A 21,488-nucleotide genomic window follows, 5' to 3' on the forward strand; every position below is an offset into this window, starting at 1 on the left:
CTGCAGCATTGAAAGGGCACTCAGATATGATTGTATCAGTGGCCCATCGCATCTTTCCATACTACCAGAAAAAGTTGTGTAAGCCGATTCAAATATCAGAAATAAGTGGGATCGCTTTACACATAATTAAATAAATGTGTAGACGTGCACACAATTTATCAGTTCAAAAGGAAGCTGCAGGCATTTTTACACAAGGAGGAAATCACATAATTTGTTGGCTAGCTAAAAATTTTCTAGTTAAGAAGAGGCAGTGCAAGTTAACTTGAATTTCTGTAAGTTAATAATAATATACCTCAATGAATCATAGTCTGTCCTAGCCTCTTGTATGTTACTAATTTAATCATGAAAAGTCTGTTGAGATATTGAATTTGGGTTTTTTTAGATTTTAAAAAGTCTTCCTCAACAGTTCATGCACAGATTATTTATTTATTTATGTTCCCAACATGATTGTCAGTGTAAACTGCTACAGTTTTAAGGAAGGTTCTGTCATGAATCTTATGATATTTGGTGCTTTTCTTGGAACCACACACCTGAAATTAGCTACCTAAGAACCCTAGTAGAAAATATTAATCTCCAGTTTGAGCCTCCAAGCATGACTCAATATGTCCATTGGACATTCCAGTCATACAGAAGGCTATTGATGGCTATTAGCCACAAAGACTATAATCTACCACCAATCTTGGCTGCAGGACCAATGAATAATGACCAACAGACTTCCACCTGGAATGGGTTACCAAGCTGGCCTAGCAGCCTGGTTAGTTGCGGTTGTGACAGAACTTGGGCCAGGACACACTCTAGACTGAGAGGCCTCAATGCTATACAGTGGTGCCTCGCAAGACGAAAATAATTCGTTCCGCGAGTCTTTACGTCTTGCAATGTTTTTCGTCTTGCGAAGCACGGTCCGTCGCAACTGCGCCTCTTCAAGCGGCTTTAAGAAAAAAGTGCAAGACATTTTCGTCTTGCGAAGCAAGCCCATAGGGAAATTCGTCTAGCGAAGCAACGCAAAACCGAAAAACCGTTTCGTCTAGCGAGTTTTTCATATTGCGAGGCATTCGTCTTGCGGGGCACCACTGTACAAGGATTCTTCAAGTGCAAATCAAGCTTCCACTTTTGTAGTCACACCGGCAAGAAAAAGTGACCAGCCTATTGCTGATTCATGAAGCTGAATATGAATGAAAATAAGATAGCAATAAACTGGAATAGTTTGATATTTGTGTGGTAACCTGTGGCTCTGCAGATGTTGTTGGTCTGCAGTTCCCATCAGCTCCAGCCAGCATGACCAATGGTGATGATGATGGGAGTTGTAGTCGAATAACATTCAAAGGGCCACAGGTTCTCTGTCACTGACCTGGAGTATTTTTGTTTTGGGATTCTCCAGAAAGCACCTGTAGGATAGTCCATAGATCCTAAAAGCTAGCATTACTCCATTATATAGAGTAGAGGATTCACAATCTTAATAAAGAATCAATTCTTAGCTTTCAGCCATATCAATATGTTTATGTTGTCAAAAGGTATCTTTTCAAGGAGAAAGGATCAATAAACCATCTTTTTTCTTTAAAATGAGTTCAGTTTTCTGCCAGTTCTAAGACTGTACATTTACAGGAAACCTATAGACTTGAATTCTAAAGTTTGGCTCAGCTGAATGAGTATCAGTAGCAACAGAATGTTCCTTCAAATTCTAGATTATTAGACCAGAATATATTTTCTTTTTAAAGGAGCAGGAGAATCTATGCTTGTCTATGAATAGGCCACTTCCACACCTTACATTTAAAGCACTGTATTTCCCCAAATAATCCTGTGATCTGTAGTTTTATTAAGGGTGCTGATAGTTATTAGGAGGTCCCTATTCCCTCTGCAGAGCTACAATTTCCAGAGTGCTTTCCTCCTCCCATGAAAGGAGGGAGGAGAACAATATTCAGAAGGAAAGGGAACATGTTGATAGGTCTGCATTCAGGTTCCTGGATCTAGATGTTAGTGGAGTAGCTTGAGAAGAACCACTGACAAGGCCAAACTAAAGCAGAGGCTAAATGAGACCATTGTCTCAGGTGGGGGTGGGAGAACAACAAATGGGCATCTACCAGCCCCCCATTTGCCTCAGCATATGCCTACCTGCTTAGCCAGCCACTTGATGAGGCAAGACTCTTTCTCAACTCCTCCACTTGCTCTGAAGGGCCAAGGACATCCTTCAGAGTGAGGTGAAGAGGAGAATACCTGGGCCACCATGGCAGCTTGACACAGCACCCTTTTTCACTGTGGGAGAGGAATTGTGAGCACTGCTGTTAATGTGATAACTATGAAAAAAGTTTTTTTTAAAGTAAGTGAGGGGGTGAAGGGTGAAGGGGAGACACTTCTGGCATCATGAAAAGAGAAGGTGGGCAGGCAGCAGCAGCAGGGAGAGGAGAAGTGCTCCCACCTACCTGAGGGAGGGAGGACTGGATGTGCTAGGACTGGATTAGAGAACTGGAAAAAGAAGTCACTCTTCCACATGACCATAGTATAACTAACTCGTTTTCTTCAAGAGAGGCAAACAACAGTTGAATATTCTTCATTTGTTATATCTACATGACCCAAGTGTTCAAACTACAATGCAATGAGATTGACAAGATGCCAATATGGATTCCTCTCCTACAGTTCTGGAATGCATCAAGAAACATTGCAGCACATAGTTTGCTTAAACAAGGTTGAAATGTAATACAGATAGAAACCGCAAAGTCCACCCAGATCCAGTTCCCAGACTGTCACATCATCATGAGGAATTGTTGAATAATGTACACATATTTTAGGGCATTTTTTTTTTAGGGCATGTAATTCATAGAATCAGATATATGTATTGTTCAGTTTCTGTTAATTGGTTCTCGTGGGAAACTTGCAGATTCTAGCTTCACCAATTAACTCAAGCTGGTGTCAATTTACTCTTGGCAGAAAGCCCAGGTCTGCTTGACCTAGAAACTACTCACTCTGATTGGTTAACGACCAGCACTCAACTCTGTTATCAAGGGATTGTGAGCACAGTTTGGTTTGAGGTGTGTTAGGAGTAAAGTGCTGTGTATGGTTAAGAGAGAGAGAGAAAGAAAGGGTTTATTTTGCTTTGATTTGTATGCAGAAACTCTGCTGGTTTTATTTTCCCTTTTTTAATAAATCCTGTAAATAGTTATTCTGAGTCTAGCTGACTAGTCATAACCGCCGCAACTAGCTTCCTCGCTGTGCAGGAAAACTCTGCTACGTTTGGGCTAAAGCCAATAGGGCTATGCCTGACACTCCGAAGTTCCATGAGGTTATGGGCATTGTGCTGCCAGCCTGAGTTGCGGTGGTGTCAGCATCAACGGCGTTGGTTCCAGTAGTTCCAGAAGTTGTTGTTCCTGTTGGTGCAGCAGATGGACACTGGCTGGTTCCTGACCGTGGTGAGCTGGTGACGCAGCGGACTCAAGGACAACAGCTGCAGCGTGTGAGTGCTGGGTGCTGTGGTTCCTGTTTTCTCTCTCGGTGGTCGTGAGTAGCTGGTTCCGGGTTCCAGGGACATCGCTCTCAAGATGGCCTCACAACCAGTTCAGATGGCTTTTGAGCGTCTGAATGACTCCAATTACTTGCTGTGGTCGGAACGCATGCAGGCAGTGCTGCAGAGGGATCGTCTCTGGCAAGTGGTGAGTAAGTTTCCTACGAAGCCTGATGATGAAGACCTCGATAAAGACCAAAGAGCAAGGGCCACAATTGTCTTGGGGCTGGAAGATTCCCAGTTGCCGTATGTGAGGGGAATCAAGACAGCTAGAGGTGTGTGGCAAGCACTTAAAGAACTCCATGTGCGTGAGACAGCGGTTTCCAAGCTGTTCATTCGCAAGGCATTGTACAAGGCAATGTTACAGCCTGGGGTTACAATGCAGGAACACCTACACAGTTTACAGTTAAAGTTTGCTGCGCTACAGGAAAGAGACTGTGCATTAGACCAGCAGGAGAAGGTGGCTATTATTTTGAGTTCTCTCCCGGAAAGCTGGGATAATTTAGTTTTGTCTCTAGAAGGCATACAGGAGCGTGATTTATCAGTCAGTTACGTTACTGGGCGTTTGATTGAAGAATGGCAGAAGAGGCAAGAAAGGTCGGTGGCTGCAGAGGCTTCTACAGGTGGGCGGTTTGGAAGGAGTTCTCATGCCGTGCCAGAGGTGAAGCAGAAGCAGCGTACCGGTGAGGAGTCAGCGTTTGCTGTTAGGCGTTGTTTCCGATGTGGGTCTTCAGCGCATCTAAAACGACAATGTCCGGAGTTGGTCAAGTCTCAGTTTCCGGTGCAGGAGCAGAGACGAGATCATCATCATCAGCAGCAGCAGCAGCAGCAGCAACAGCGTAAAAAGAAATTCTTCAAACGAAAACAGTCGGCTCTGCTGGTGACCGCCAAGGTCAAGATTGCTGATGAGAAACAAGCGGTCTGGGTGGTCGATTCGGGAGCGTCTCGCCACATCGTAAATTCAGATGAATTGTTTGTTTCCAAGAACTCAGCACAGCGCAGCCAGGTGGCTCTAGCAGACGGAAGTACTTCCGAAGTGATTTCGGGGGGTGCAGTTTTTGTTCCTTGTCTTCGTGAATGCCTGCAAAATGTACTTTGTGTGCCTTCATTAAGGAGCAATCTGATGTCTGTAGATTGTTTGCTAAAAGCTGGGTTTAAAGTGTATTTTGAAGGAGACAGTTGCATTATTAAGAAGGCTGGAGAGATTTTAGGCACTGCTAAGTCAGAGGGAGGCTTGTTTTGGCTTAAAGCAGGATCTCAAGTTGCAGCAGTAGTCAGTAAATCTCAGCCTGCAGTGAATAACAAAGCTATACATGACAACTGTGTGCACTTATTGCATAGGAAAATGGGGCATGCCTGCTGGAAAAGTGTACTAAAAATGTCTGAATTGGCTGATGGGGGTAATTTAAAGAGTTGTAACAAGTACCTTGATTGTAATGTGTGTAAAAAGGTTAAAACCCACAGAGTCTCTTACCCCAGAAGTGACAGAGTTAGTGAGTCACCGCTACAGCTGGTTCACATGGACGTAATTGGTCCATTTGCTGTAAGCAGGGGTGGATCGCGCTTTTCACTAACAATTGTGGATGACGCCACACGTTATTCTTGGGTTTTTCCCATGAAAAATAAGGGTGACGTGTTCACTAAGTTTAAAGGCTGGGTGGCATCTGTGGAAAGATTTCTGTCCATTAAACTCAAAAGGATTCAGACGGACAGAGGTGGCGAATTTATGTCAAATGCCTTTAGAGATTGGTTACAAAAGCGTGGCATTGGGCATAGAAAAACGAACGCTTTTTCCCCAGAGGAGAATGGCGTTGCAGAGCGAAAAAACAGATCTTTACAAGATATGATGTTTGCCATGCTTGATGATGCTGATTTGCCCATGTCTTATTGGGGGGAGAGCATGCTCACCGCGTGTTATCTCCAAAATAGGCTCTTTCATCAAACAATAGGTACAACCCCATACTTTAAATTGTTTCAGAAAAAACCCAAAATTGACCATTTGCATGTGTTTGGATCAAAAGCCTGGGTATTAATTCCGAAACAAATGAGAAAGAAGGGAGATCCTAAGACCAAACAGTTAGTGTTTGTGGGTTACCAGGAGCTGGGAAAAGGTTTCCGCTTTGCTGATGGGACAAATGGCATTGTGATCTCCAGGAATGCCAGTTTTTGTGAACATAGTGGCTGGGAGAGACTACATGCCAATACTGAGGTTTGGTTTGAACCTTCCCAGGAGCTTCATGACTCTGAAGGTAAACATAGAGAGTCAGAGTCTGAGGGGGAGGAAAGTTCAGATAAGAGCTCTCAAGAAAGTGGAGTTAGCCAGATACCAGTTGCTAAGCAACAAAAGAGAGGTCGTAGTTCTGAGGAGGAAAGTGGGTCAGAAGAAAAATTTTCTCCCAGAAGATCTAAAAGACAAAACAAAGGAGTGCCTCCGGTGCGTTTTTCTCCTGATACTGCAAATGTGTTTAGTGTAATTGCAGAACCCAAGAGTTTTCAGGAAGTGTTAATGTTACCAAAAGAGGAGGCAGAGCGCTGGAAACAGGCAATGGAGGAAGAGATGTCCTCTCTGAATGAGCACAAGGTTTTTACACCAGTAGCAGCACCTGAGGGGGCAAAGATTGTAGGCTGCAGGTGGGTGTACAAACTTAAACCTCTGGTGACAGGAGAGTACAAATACAAAGCTCGTTTAGTGGCTCAAGGATATTCTCAGAGGCCTGGAAAAGATTATGACGAAACTTTTTCCCCTACTGCTAAGGGGGACAGTGTAAGGCTGATTTTAACGCTTGGAGCAAAGAGAAAACTCCTGTTAAACCACTTTGATATCCAGACTGCATATTTACATGCATCAATATCAGAAGACCTGTATCTAGCCGAACCGCCTGGTTATGAGACAGGTTCCAATAGAGTGTTAAAATTAAACAAAGCTCTATATGGTCTCAAACAGGCTGCAAGATCTTGGAACAAATGTTTCCATGAGGCCTTAGTGTCATTTGGTTTCAAGCAGAGTACAGCTGACAATTGTGTTTATGTACGTGGTACAGGCAGTGATCAAGAGTTTTGTCTGATTTATGTAGATGATGTTTTGTATGCCTGCAAAACAGATAAACAAACTAAAAGATTTGCCAAGCAATTGTCCAGTAAGTTCAAAGTGAAAGACTTAGGCCCGGTTAGGACATATCTAGGGTTGGAAGTGTGCTGGGCCCAAGATGGCAGCTGCCTAATTAGTCAGCAGAACAAAGTTAAACAACTACTGACTACATACAGGATGCAGGATTGCAAAGGGGCAGCGGTGCCTATGGATCCAGGTTTCATAAAAACACTTCACATAGATGAGAGTCCTGAATTTGAACATCCTGATGTATATCACTCTGTAATTGGAAGTTTATTGTATCTAGCACAGTGGTCCAGACCTGATATTAGCTACGCAGTAGGCATATTAAGTAGATTGGTCTCAAAACCCACACTAAATGCCTGGAAAGGGGTAAAACAAGTTCTGAGGTACCTCAAACAGACAATTGGCTATATGTTACAATTAAATTCTTCCGAGGACGAAATGTTGAGTTGCTACTGTGATAGTGACTGGGGAAATTTGCCAGATAGAAAATCTGTCACAGGACTAGTCATAATGGTCGGTGGAGCTTTAATCAGCTGGCGGTCACGCAAGCAAGACGTTGTAAGTGTGTCATCAACGGAATCAGAGTATGCCGCATTGAGTGAATTGTGCAACGAGGTGATTTATTTCAAGCATTTGTTAACAGATTTAAATGTGAATTGTGGAGAACCAGTACAAGTTTACATTGATAATCAAGCTTGTATAACCTTAAGTAAAACAGAGGGTTTCAAATCACGTTCAAAACATATCTCTGTAAAATACCAAAATGTACGTTGCTGTGTACAAGACAATGTAATCACCTGTACTTATGTGTCAAGTGAAGAAAATGTAGCAGATGTGTTAACTAAACCATTGGCAAAGATAAAGAACAAGCGAATGTGCAAGGGTTTAGGTTTGCTGGAAAAATAATCTCCTACATAGGTGTATTTGGTGTTAATTGTTCAGCAGAATCTGTGAGGGGGTGTTCAGTTTCTGTTAATTGGTTCTCGTGGGAAACTTGCAGATTCTAGCTTCACCAATTAACTCAAGCTGGTGTCAATTTACTCTTGGCAGAAAGCCCAGGTCTGCTTGACCTAGAAACTACTCACTCTGATTGGTTAACGACCAGCACTCAACTCTGTTATCAAGGGATTGTGAGCACAGTTTGGTTTGAGGTGTGTTAGGAGTAAAGTGCTGTGTATGGTTAAGAGAGAGAGAGAAAGAAAGGGTTTATTTTGCTTTGATTTGTATGCAGAAACTCTGCTGGTTTTATTTTCCCTTTTTTAATAAATCCTGTAAATAGTTATTCTGAGTCTAGCTGACTAGTCATAACCGCCGCAACTAGCTTCCTCGCTGTGCAGGAAAACTCTGCTACGTTTGGGCTAAAGCCAATAGGGCTATGCCTGACACTCCGAAGTTCCATGATGTATAAGGTCCATGGATATTATCTGAAAATCCCCTTCTACATTTTTGTCATATTTTTAATAGGGAAAACATACATATTTGGCTTGAAATTGTCATTAGCTTTTGGAGGCTATCTTTTGATTCAAATAAATCTTGATGCCCAATGTATATGCAGAATTTTATTTGCCTCTGAAAGCTGCATCAAAGATTCCATTAAAGAAGGAGAGGAGTGGCCATTGTCCCCTTCCTTGAAAATCTAATAATAAATTATAATAAATCACCTTGAAAATCTAATAATATATTATAATAAATCACCTTATAATAAGTTTGACCATTGGTCCATATAACTTTGTTGTGTCTGCATGGGCAATATCTTTCCATAATTTCAGAGAAGGGTCTTTCTTGTCCAACCTAGAGAAGGCACTAAACCTTTCATAAGTCAGGAGCACCTATATTTTAAGCCAAGTCTCTGGTTCCACACACTGTGTGAAAATTGCTCTAGTCTAGGCAACTAAAGAGCCTACAAACAAGGTATATATGCATGCTAAATGCACAAGTATCTTTGTGGGGAGAAAAAGTAGGGTGCATGTGTGAGCTCACCTGATAACCTTAGGCAAGGCTCTATTTTTCAGTCTCAGCTGCCATATGCACCCCAATAATAATGTGGGGTTTATAATCCTTATTGGTCTTTCAGCATTCATATAATGGGGGGTAAGATAAGCCAAGAGGACGTGGGTGGCACTGTGGGTTAAACCACAGAGCCTAGGGCTTGCCAATCAGAAGGTTGGCGGTTTGAATCCCCGCGACAGAGTGAGCGCCCGTTGCTCAGTCCCAGCTCCTGCCAACCTAGCAGTTCAAAAGAACATCAAAGTGCAAGTAGATAAATAGGTACCACTCCTGCGGGAAGGTAAACGGTGTTTCCGTGCGCTGCTCTGGTTTGCCAGAAGCGGCTTAGTCATGTTGGCCACACGACCCGGAAACTGTACGCCAGCTCCCTCGGCCAATAAAGCAAGATGAGCACCGCAATCCCAGAGTCAGCCACGACTGGACCTAACGGTCAGGGGTCCCTTTACCTTTACCTTAAGATAAGCCAAACTGCCATTTGTTGAAACTGCAGAAGAGCTTTAGGGTGCAATTCTATAATCAAGATTCTCCAGCTGAACAACTAAATGTTTGAAGCATAAGCACTACTACACCGGACAAACACCTGATATGCAACCGCCCTGCCAGATACATCACCTGAACACCAGACATGCTGGTGGAACAAGCCAGGGTCAGAGCCATTATACTGGCAAAGATATGGCAGTATATGGTTCCCGCCCCCCACAAAGGCCTTACTTCTAGTATTAGACATGTCATTCTACAGCATAGCAGTGGTGTATCTCTGGTCTCAGCATAACGTGAGTATAGGTGTGCTCTGCTAGTGATTTTTTGGTGTCATCTGATAGCCAACCATGTTGTCTGTTGTAATTATCTAATGTTGTGATCAGTTTGGAGGATGCTTTTATGAATGGATACAATGTATTGTATTTCTTTGCCATCTTGAACATTGCAGCTATCAACACTGGCATTGGAAATCCATAATTCCTGGTGACTTATCATTGAAGCAAAAGACATGGTGACCTCAGAACCATGTGGCTAGGAAATTGATTTCTTTAGCAGTAGGTATAGCATTTTACCTGGCAGTGTAATACTAAAGAACACTTACATAATCCCTGAGACTGCATACACTCCAAGGATACATTTACAAAGGCTTTCACCTGATAGCCCCGTTGTTTACCACAGGCTAATTCTTCTGTTGACTTGGAATTACACAATCACATTATGGTACTTTCTGAATAAAATATTATGTACAAATTATGATGTTCACGTAGGCTTCCTCTTCTAACAAAGGGAATCATATTCATTCCTGTAATGAATCCACCAGAGATATATAGACAAGTAATAAATTATTAAAGGAATCTGAATCAGTGCATCAATTTCCACTTTTGATTTTGATGCTATGTTATGATGGCACTATTTGTTACAAGCAGAGAGGGGCTTTCTCTCTAGCCAGCCATGTCATTAGTTTTGTTTTCATTTAAACAATGGCATTATTATTATTATTATTATTATTATTATTATTATTATTATCATCATCATCATCATCATCATCATCATCATCATCATCATTATAAATGTTTCATACACTTTCTTCATTACCTCTAACTCCCTATTGCTTCTTCAAGGAATAATAATTTGAATAGGCCTGAAGTATTCAGCTGAAAGGTTTCTGTACATACCACTGAAGGTGTATATTGACATTAGTACTGTACAAGTAACCCATATTCAAATATGTGTTCTGAATATGGACTATGCAAGTTTAATTCCAGCACTGGCTATGGGGGGGCATGGGAGCCAGCCCCCATATTTTCAAGGAGTCCCCCTCCTAAAAATATTTCCATGTGCTGGCACGTCCTCCACCAGCAATGCAGCGAAGGTAAGGAAGCTGGCGTTGAGGAGGTGGGGGTTGGCAGGCAGAGACAGCCTGGCTGGGTTGGGGTGGCATGTTGGAGGCAACTCAGCATGCCTGAATTTCAGTGTTAGTATTCATAGACCAGAGGTACCACATTCCTCACTCAGATGGCAGAACTGTACTGATCATCACATTTTTATAGGAAAAGTCAATAAAGGCACCAGCAATTCAGGTAAACAATAGATCCATATTCATTTGATTGTTTTGTGTCACAAGATTTGGAATATAAGAGCTGCATCTGAAGTATATGGTCGCCGTGGGAGATTTAGCACAGCTGATGTGACCCTGACTGATGGTGCCATATCCTAGCCCTTAAAAATAAATCTCAAGAGCTTTCCATTTGCAGATTTATTATAGATTCTACATTATAGATTCTGTTCGCATGGACAGAATTGGATTTTAAACTGAAAAATTATGTACAATGCAAATACAAAGGGCCTTCTCGGTAGTGGCGCCCTCCCTGTGGAACGCCCTCCCACCAGATGTCAAAGAGAACAACAACTACCAGACTTTTAGAAGACATCTGAAGGCAGCCCAGTTTAGGGAAGCTTTTAATGTTTGATGTCTTACAGTATTTTAATATTTTTTTGGAAGCCGCCCAGAGTGGCTGGGGAAGCCCAGCCAGATGGGTGGGGTATAAATAATAAATTATTATTATTATTATTACAAATGATCTTTCTGTGGGGTTAGTGAGAATTAGCACTTGCGCTACCCAAATTTATGGAAGTGTTTAACAAAAAAGCAATATAATTGGTAACTTCAGGTGCATATTAGGAAGAAGGCAAGTATGTGAGCACCAGTGCTTTGAAAGCTATGCAAAGCCTATCCTAATAAGCTGAGTCACCAAACAGATTCCTATAAACAACACCAGTCCATTGTGAAAATAATTACAGTTTTCCTCTACATTTTTGCCCTTCATTTTATACCTGTGAAACTTTTTTCTTGCCCTTGACCCATTTCACTGGAGTGGAGACTGGACCAGACTTACTGGGAGTGTTCCTAAGATTGATCCACTATTGTGCTTCTGAGACGGGTGGGATCAGCAGCAACATGTCAAAGCAAATCTTGCCTGATCTTTCTGTTTCATGTACTGCCTCTGCCGAGCTGCCTGGACAAACACCAGAGAAGCCAGACAGCACACCCCTGGGACACAGCTGTGGAATTTGTGGAATACATTTTATTCTTTTTTACCCAATTAAGCGAGAAATTAAGCAAATGTCTGGTGACATTTCATTCATTTATTTATTTACGGCTATTAGCCCATAATGGTGACATGTGTAGCTATATTTTATAAAATAAGACAGATCAGCAAAAAGAGATCTTTGCTTTCTGTGCTTGTGAATTGTTTCATATTCCAGTGGTAATTCACAGACTGCAAATATCTCAGTAGTCACCCTCACAGTCCGTATCTTAGCAATTTCCAGTGCAAGGATAGGGCCTTTTCCTGGTTTCTCTTTATATATAAAAGATTCACATTTAAACAATTTAACAAGTGGCTTCAGCACTACTGATCAGTTGAGGGCAGGTTGATGCCTTATTTCACAGCCCACAGTCTCATTTTAATGCTAAAAATTCCACATGTTCACTGTAACAGTGAGGGACAGGAGTGGCAGATGTCAGAAGTAATTATCTGGAAGAAATATTCATAAAAAAATGAAAGTCATGACCCCACTTTCTGGCTAAAACCTTTATACAGACAAAAATGCATTACCATAACTAAATTAATCAGTCTTGTCTCATATGACATATACTAAAAAATGTGCGGTATTCAAATCAGTGATATAACAGATTCAGAATTAGGGGAGCTCAGGTGCCAAAATATCTCAGTTTGGAAATTCTGCCTCTAATATGAGCCAAGCTGAAACAGCTTCTGAAGTTTGAGTCCAGCTTGCATTACATTCACCACATACATTAACTATAAGAGAAAATTGCTTTCAATAATGCTCAATAGCCAAAATTGCATATAAATATATGCTTACTAGGAAAAAATCACACTAAAACACTGGTGAATTTTTGAAAGTTTTTTTTTGTTTTGTTTTTTAAAAAGCAAATTGCTGCAAAATGTGGAGATCTGAATTTAAAACTGGAAAAATGAGAAATCGGGTCCTCCCTTAAAGAAGGCACGTATTGCAGTGAGACTTTGACAACCAACATTCTGTGTCTCCAAGAATGGTGGAGAAAAACTAATTAACTACGTGTTGAGCTTGGGGTTCTGTGGACTGTCTATCACTAGTGCTAATGTAAAAATTATTGTGATCCAGGCATGTCCAAACACTCTAAAGTCTCATTGATTATATGGGAATATTATAGGTACTTGATATAAAAAGTACTTACATTAAGTCACAAGAACTATAACGCGATTGGAGATCATGGCCCCCATAAAGAGTACCCCATAGCAGAGACCTAAATACTAACACATGCCTAGCCTAGCCTAGGAAAAAACCCACATTAATTTACCTGGATCACAATATGCACAACTTGGAGCTGTGTGAAAAGGAGTACCATACACTCTGAAACAGCTCACTTATCCAGGAAGGCAAAAGTCCAAAGTGAAACATTATTACCTTCTACTTATCAAGCATCTTGCATATCAGAGGCTCCTAAAGGCCTTTACAAATTTATAATGTAGAGATTACCTCATTCACCAGGGGAAAGTGAGGTAAGTAAAGGGGGGGGGACCATATACCCACAGAGGAGAAAAATGTGATGCTTGTGTATGCTCTAATGTTTCTGAGTTCTTGAGCTGCAGGCTGCTTAAAAATTTCAACTCACATTCTGCTCTTTCATTGACAATAAGATGTAGTGAGCTTTTCTGGTAAAAGGTAGTTCTGTCCAATTAAAATAGAGGAAAATGTATGCTGAATAGCTCTGGTATACAGAAATCTTAAAGCAGTAGTCTTCCAGAAGGTCTGTACTGAATATTCCAAATCAGCTTCATTTGGTTTATGCCTAAGCATGCAGCTTTACAGATTGTGTCATCAAAAGTTCATTCCGAAGGGAGCTATGTGCAGAAGTAGGGTCAAATCCTGAGGACCTGTACTAGACACAAATAGATGCTATGCTTGTTTTGTACCCCTACCTTTTGGGGATCAACACAACTAATTATCACTTTAATACTATAGATATGAAAAAGCAACCCCTGCTGTAGGGACAGCAAAGCAGCCAGAAAAGAGATTATGTACAAAGGCCAGAGAAAGAGCTGTGAGCGCCATCCTTTGGACTCCTTGGAAAACTCACTAAACCAGATGTGCTGTAGCCTGGGATTGGTGTGTGTTGTATGGCTGATTTGAGTGCTGCAGGCAGCCCAAGGATGCCTGCCTCTCCATGAAAGCAAACCTAGAGTGAGAGACAAGGGTGATGTCAGCAGCTTCTAGAACTCCTCTTTGTTGTAAGATTCGGGGGGGGGGGCGGGATCTGTGAGTTTGTTTGGGCAGTGGGTGAGAGGCAGTCAGTCCTGGGTGGGAGGTGTGTCAGAATGGGGAGGTACTGATGTAAGTATATATTTATTAGTAATTTGTATTAAAGGCACCATTATGTATTTTAATAATGTGTGCTGTTATTTTAGTTTCCTGAATGCTCAGTAATATTAAATTATGTTAGAGATTTGGGAAAGCTTTTCATAGTAGGTTTTCTTAAGCTAGGGATGGGGAACTACAGCCCTCCAGATGCCATGGGCTCCCATCACCCCTGACCACTGGACATTCTAGCTAGGACTGATAGTATTTATTTACTGCATTTATATCCCACCTTTTCACAGCTGACCAAAGGCCACCCAGTGAACTTAATGGTCAAGTCAGGATTTGAACCCATGTCTCCCAGCTCATAGTCCAGAGCTCTAACGACTACACCACACTGGCTCTCCTAGTACAACACACTGGTTCAGCAAATATAATTCAGTGAGTAAAATAGCTGAACATTTCCCCAGTTTAAAAATTGACACCCCCTATAGTCCTTCTCTTCTATAAATGTTAGTATTTCAACTCACTGCATTCTAATAGTTGGAAAAGAAAAAGTCATTCTCAACCTGTTCCTAAAATTCAGATTTTTATATCCTATTTTACAAATAGGCAGGCCTACAATCCTGCCAACAAGCAAACTTCTTTGCCAGGATGTTACTAATGTAGTTGAGATAACAATCAGACCTTAGGTTTGTTTGACTTGTTTCTTGAGTACTTCAGATACATTGATTACAAAAGCAGCTAGCTGGGGTCAGCTTTTGGCAAAGGAAAATCAAGGTTGGCTGAGCCTGGTTAGTTATCCACACCACCTGACCTTTAAAGGGATAAACAAGCTTATTTGTAGGCACAGACAAGCAACATAAATGAAAAATAGGGGAAACTCCATTTCATAAATGGCTGTTTTCCTAAAACAAAGAAAGCTTTTTTTGGGGGGGGGGAGACTCACATACATAGTTGTGTGCTATTTTCAGCATGAAAATTAATTTTTTTCCTGAGCATATAGGCATTTTGTTATGCACGTTTCATTACATAAGACGTGGGTTACAAATAAATCAGAACTATAAGACAGGAATCAAACAACATTGTACTATCTGTGATAGACACAGTTTGGATATTGCACATATTTATGGTTGCAATCCATCTGTGCCTTTTGTTCCCATCTAAAATAGAGAAGTCTTAAGGTAGATAATACAGTGGTGCCTCGCAAGACGAAATTAATCCGTTCCGCGAGTCTCTTCGTCTTGCAGTTTTTTCGTCTTGCGAAGCACCGCAATTAGCAGCTTAGCAGCTATTAGCGGCTTAGCAGCTTAGCGGCTATTAACGGTTTAGCGGCTTAGCGGCTATTAACGGCTTAGTGGCTCAGCGGCTTTAAGAAAAAGGAAACAAACTCGCAAGAACTCGCAAGACGTTTCGTCTTGCGAAGCAAGCCCATAGGGAAATTCGTCTTGTGGAACGACTCAAAAAATGGAAAACTCTTTCGTCTAGCGAGTTTTTCGTCTTGCGAGGCATTTGTCTTGCGGGGCATCACTGTACTATGAAAGGCTGCAAATCTCATCTTACTTTTTCCAACAGAGGGCAAACTCATATTTCAAAAATTCAATTACTGCACAGTAGGAAACTATGAGGATACTTCTGAGGTGCCAATAAAATCCATGGGACAAATGAAATTAATTTTTTGTGTCTGTGCAGTAGAAATACTTTTAAACACATACACACACACACAAATAAATTTCACAGTGCTACATTCGTAGTAAAAAGGAATTCAAAAGACATCAAGAGAATCAGTAGATTTTAATATTGGCATCACTAGTGTCTGTCTTGCTAGTATGGAAATTTTTACAACAAATAGCTGAGGTGTGCACCCAGGGCAAATTCAGCTAAATAAGTTCATGTATTTCCCCCCCCCATATTCTATACATTCTACTTTTGGATGGAAGGAGTGGAGAGGCTCACTAAAACTTCATAATAAAATCTGTTTGAGAATTACACCTTTACACATTCACCCAATCATATAATGGGGATTCACAGGTAGAGGAGGAAGTGGGGCTGTACCTTCTATCAGTGTTCCTATCTTCACACACAGGGCATCCCTAGCTTTAATGTCTGAGCACACTGAGCATGGACATCTGCAAAGGGTGTCTACATTTGAGCAGCTGTTCATGCTCAGATTATCTTTCTTTAGGGGCAGGTCCAGAAGGTTCAGTCTGCTTACCGTACTTTTCTATTCGTGGATCACCTTCATATAACTAATGCATGAAGGATGCTAAGGGGATTTGCAAAATGGCTTCCTCAATTCACACAGTTCTGGGAAGACTTTAAAAAATAATAATAATAAAGTGTTAGTCTTTATTTTTTCTTAAATGTATAACTGCCAAGCAGGGGAATAATCACAGTTGAAACAGTACTCTATCTGTATTAGAGGAGAAATAATGCTGAGCTTTAATATAGAAAAATGCACATGCTGATTGTCAGATATTAGTATTAGTATTGCTCTCTTAGTCTTCTAAGCACCAAATTAAATACTAAGCCGGGGCAGTGTCGATTGAACACTGGTTTAATCCACTAAGGGGAAGACATGTGGGATACTTATGAAAACCATTTCCACTGATTTAGAGAAAAGCAGAAGGTAGTTCTGCCTTTAAAACCCTGTCAATTTTAAATGAAAAAAAAACCCTACACTGAATAGCTCCTGTACACAGAAATCTTAATTGCTACACTGCCTAAAGTAAACATAACTAAATAGGCCTTCTGTTACACACTCTTCAACTAAGAAGTCTTTATATGCTATGGCAATTAAAATTCTTGTGGTCTGGGAACCTTGAATTCATACATCCAGCAGTCTTTCTAGCCTCCTTTTTCTAAGGTAGGTTTTTATTTTCTTTTGTCACTAACTAGCTAAGAGTTTCATTTTACCAGAACAAGCACTTCCACAAATGCTAAATACAAAACAGATGTTAACGTTTAAGTCTCTTGAGATGTTTAAGGCCAAGTAGCAATGTAGCTTCCAATCCATTCACTCCGATGTGAAGGTTCAAGGTACACAATGATTTTAAAACAGATTTATGAATAAATATTTTCAGCAGAGCATTTTATTATAGAAATGGGTATTTCAATATCCTTATTTTGCATTGTTCTTTTCATATTAGGACTAAATACTCAAACCAGTAAATGTTCAGATTAGGCAATGTCATACCCTGCAATATTTCTCTGATGAAAATAGGGACGTCCCATTCCATAATGATAATTTTACTATTTATACCCCACACATCTTACTGGTTTGCCCCAGCCACTCTGGGAAGCTTCCAACATATATAAAAACATAATAAAACATTAAACATTTTAAAAACCCTTCCCAATATAGGGTTGCATTCAGACAGCTCGGTGGTTGGATAACTCCATACCCTCCAACATTTCTCCAGTGAAAATAGGGATATCCTAAGGAAAAGTGGTGGCTTTTACCTTTAAGGTCATTCATGGCTTGGGAACAGGGTACTTGAAGGACCAGTCTATCTACTTGTGTTTTTTGAGATCTTCTTTGAAGGCCCTTCTCCAAGCATCATTCCCTTCAGAATGGTTATGGCTACTGAATGTTAAATTGCTTTAACAATAGCAGCTTTCCAATGGGCATTCTAGGAAAATAAATATGGTAGCCATGTGCCCAAAGGAAACCCACAGACTCCATTCTGCACTCACTTCCAGGCTCACAGCCACTATATTCATTTCCCCAGAATGCCTGGATGTAGTACCATTCCCAGGGGCATTTAAGGGGAATTGTATCACTCAAGGCTTTCTGAGGAAATAAATAAAATGCTGTCTAAGAGGAACACAGACCAGCTCTTGAGTTTTGACATCTGCTCTAAAAATACATGGGTGGGGGCCTGGCACGGATGAAGAGGAAGCTGTACCAAGCCTTGGCTGGCAACATGCCAGCTCCTGGCCTGGGCCAGCGGAACTTCCTGTGGGTGCTCTACAGAGAGCTGAAGTGGCTGGTGCAGGGTGAGTCATGGCACCAAGGAGTCTGTGTCCAGCACCTCCTGGGAGAGCCCGCATCTCAGAAGTTGCACTAAAAATGGGGAAGCGCACCCACAGCAATGTGTTAGCCCCCTTCCCCCTGGTGATGCCACTTCCCCCTTTTGCACCTTGCCCCAGGTGCTGGCAACCTATGCCACTGGTGGGAATGCACAGGAACCAGAGTAAATGGTAATGTGTACACAGCTGTTGGCTTAGAACAATTATCCGTTTAGTATAGCTTCAATTTTCATTCACTTTAATTCCTCCAATAAAAATCATTCCCTATGTAACCAGACAAAAGAAGCCATATTTTGCTCTTAGTTATAATGGTAAATCCAGGGGTTTCAGGAATGAATAGATAAGGGCATTTTTTAAAACAACAACAACCAGAGTTTAAACCAATGTGTAGAGTGCTCTTCCCAAAGCTTTTGGATTTGACACAAAGGTTTTGAAATAAGCTTCTGCCAATGCATGATTTAGCTGTCTCATATCAGTCCCTTTATTCATCTACACCTCCTCGGGGCTGGATTCAGTTTTTATCCAAAAAAGGGCAGTTGCTGATCCTTACTCAAAACATAGGCACAGACAGGCCAAGCTTTCACTTAAGAAATCATTAAAGAAAATACACCTCCAAACATGCCTCATAATCAATTTGGAAATGTTACTTATTGGCTGAGAGTCTTTGCTTGGAAATATAAACACCAGAGACAATTAGTAACACATTCTCATCTTCCTTTAAAAAAGAAAAAAAAGTTGAATCTTGCCTTTTTTTCTAAAAGCACAGCCAACTCTTCATCTACGGAGAACAGAAAGATAATATACAAAAATATTACCTTAAGGTGATAGCTATTGTTAAGACATGCCGCCATGTCTATGTCTCCTTGTCAAAATATTTGGCTATGGTTCTAAGACACAAAATAGTTTACAAAACATAAGAAGTTGGCTCTTTCAGAATCAGCTGGGGGCAAATGACCTACATGGCCACACAACACTGTGTATAATAAAATAAAATGTAAAATAAAATAAAATAAAATAAAATAAAATAAATAGGAGAGGGAGAAAAGTTTAGTCAAGCCAATGCAAACTAGAAAATATTGATCTGAAACTGAGATGGTAATTGTGATTTAATAGTATAATTTCTGTATTATAATTTTTTTTATTTAGAATCATCAAATTTTATATTTAGAATTCTAAATTTTATATTTAGAATTCTAAATTTTATATTTAGAATTCTAAATTTTATATTTAGAATGCTAGCAAGGTGCATATTTTATTTTCTAAAGTATGCCCATTAATAAAAAAATAATTGGAGCAGGGAAATAAGGGAAATGTTTATTCTGAGTTCTCCAAAATATCTCGGTTTTCGAATGTAATCCATTCCAGAAGACCTTTTGACTTCTGAACGTTCAAAAACCGAAGCATTTACTTCTGGAAGCATTTACTTCCAGATAACTCAATACTGAAGCCATGTGGCACGTTCGACTTCCAAAAAGCGTTCAAAAACCAAAGCAGTTACTTCTGGGTTTTTGGCATTCGAAAACCAAAACATTCGACTTCCGAGATGTTCAAAAGCCAAGGTACCACTGTACTTATTTCAAAGTATTAAGGGAAGTACAGTAAATGGGTGTACATGCTTTCACTGAAAGTATACAGAAACGTTGCCTAATGTTGGTCCTGTGGGATAAACAGCCTCATATAACCAACATGCTTAAGTCTAATTGATTACTTAAAACAATAAATAAGCTGTCCTGCCAGGCTTAGCTGGTATGTCACTTCCCTTCACCTTGGGAGGAAATGGGCAATCAAGTGTTTCTGTTGGTCTACCTGTGGATTTGGTATGTGAGGAAGTCTGAGCTGGTTACTCCAGCTCAACCACATGGCTTTAACCATGTGCTAGGGAAAGTGAGGAACTCTGGAAGGAGCTTTTAAAGGTGACATTCTGGAAGGGCACATTTTTAAAGTTTTTACAGCCTATATTTCCACAATTTACTTCACTACCTGTTTTGCCATGTTAAATCTTTGCCAGGGTTCTTTCACCAAAGGGTACTTGCTCCAAACTAGGATCTTTGCATCCAAGAATTACTACTGTTCATCAACATGTCCATTCAGATTTCTTCTCCCTGCCCCACCCCCACCAGCCCAGCCATCCTTCCATCGCATCCTGCTACATACAGCCGTGGAAAGAGCTTGCTGGAGAAGCTAATGTATTAACATTGTGCAATGTATCATGCCAGCGGCTGTCAGAAATAATTTTTGTATGTCCAAGATGCACAATGATTCTGTCAACTGTTATGGAATAGTGCCTTAAGAATTCTGCTCTTTCCACCTTATCCAGTAATCTAGATGCATCTATTATCCAAGGGATGACCTCAAACTGCATTTCTGAGACAACTAGCAATGACTCCAAAAAAAAAAAAAAAAGACTCTGAAAGGATACTTTCCAACACTGTCTACAAACCCCAGGCACGTCCTCCAAGGACTACACTATGGTGATGAGATCACAACATACTGAAAAGGAAGATGCGAGCAGGCGTAATGAAGATGATCTCTCTGAAATTCCATCTTGGATCCCTTAAGACACAGATATAAGCTGAGGTCTGAGCTAAACTCAAAGAGCAAATAGTTCCTATTCAAAAAGATTGAAGGGTCAAAAGTATGCATTGCATTAAACTTATTTTTAAAGTTTGCTTAAGCTGACCTCTTCCTTTTGCTTTGAAAGAAAAACAGGTGTTCAGGACCCTGATCTAGATCATGGTCCCAGTTTGAATTGGGGGGCCTGTAGTGGTTTCCTGCCAAAAAATCTGGCCTGGGTTGTTATTTGCCATGAAAAACAGACACAAGGGCAACAAGGACTTGAGTTGATGGAAGATGAACTCTAGATGAACTGGAGTCAGAAAATCTTTCTGGGAATCTGATGTTATTCAGTTATATAGATATTATTTATTTTTGTTCCACCTTTATCCCAAGCGTCTCAAGGAGGCATACATATGGTTCTCTCCTCCCCATAACCTGGAAGATGAGAAAGACAGTAACTGGCCAAGGGTCACCCAGTGAACTTCATGCTGAACCTGGGTCTCTGCAATCCTACACTTAGATGTGATGCAGAGGTGTCTGTTTGCTTCCAATATTCTCTGCTTACATATTTGCAAATAAAGCAAATATTACAAGAAGACTATACAACTCCAATGCTATCTTATCCTAAAGCATGAATTGGTAATGTTCTTCAGCTCAAGGGTCATATTATTTTGTAGGCAACTATCTAGACATGACACACCAGTCGTGGGCATGGCCAGAGACAAATGCCTGACCCTTACTTTTGACCATATGTGATTCCTTTGACCAGTAGGCTACATTCCAGCCATGCAAAACTCTGGGGTTTACACACACACACAGTTCAAGGGCACAGTGCAGTCAGGCAAAAGCACTCAAGGAGCGTGCAGAGGCATGTTGGTGAGGGGTGTGGTCTGGAAAGAAGAATGGCTTGGGAGATAAAGAGGCCTGAGATTCCCTATTCCT

The 21,488-nt window shown here is 40.8% G+C and overlaps 1 long non-coding RNA gene across 1 annotated transcript; it reads left to right on the plus strand.

Moving 5' to 3' along the window:
• Positions 1 to 14,266: 14,266 nt before the first annotated feature.
• LOC310714008 lies at positions 14,267 to 20,658 on the plus strand. Its single transcript, XR_014529510.1, has 2 exons — positions 14,267 to 14,399; positions 20,308 to 20,658. It is a non-coding gene; the product is annotated as an uncharacterized lncRNA (long non-coding RNA).
• Positions 20,659 to 21,488: the final 830 nt, after the last annotated feature.

The sequence above is a fragment of the Podarcis liolepis genome (genome assembly GCF_965112155.1).
Source record: "Podarcis liolepis genome assembly, chromosome: 8".
Classification (NCBI taxonomy): domain Eukaryota; kingdom Metazoa; phylum Chordata; class Lepidosauria; order Squamata; family Lacertidae; genus Podarcis; species Podarcis liolepis.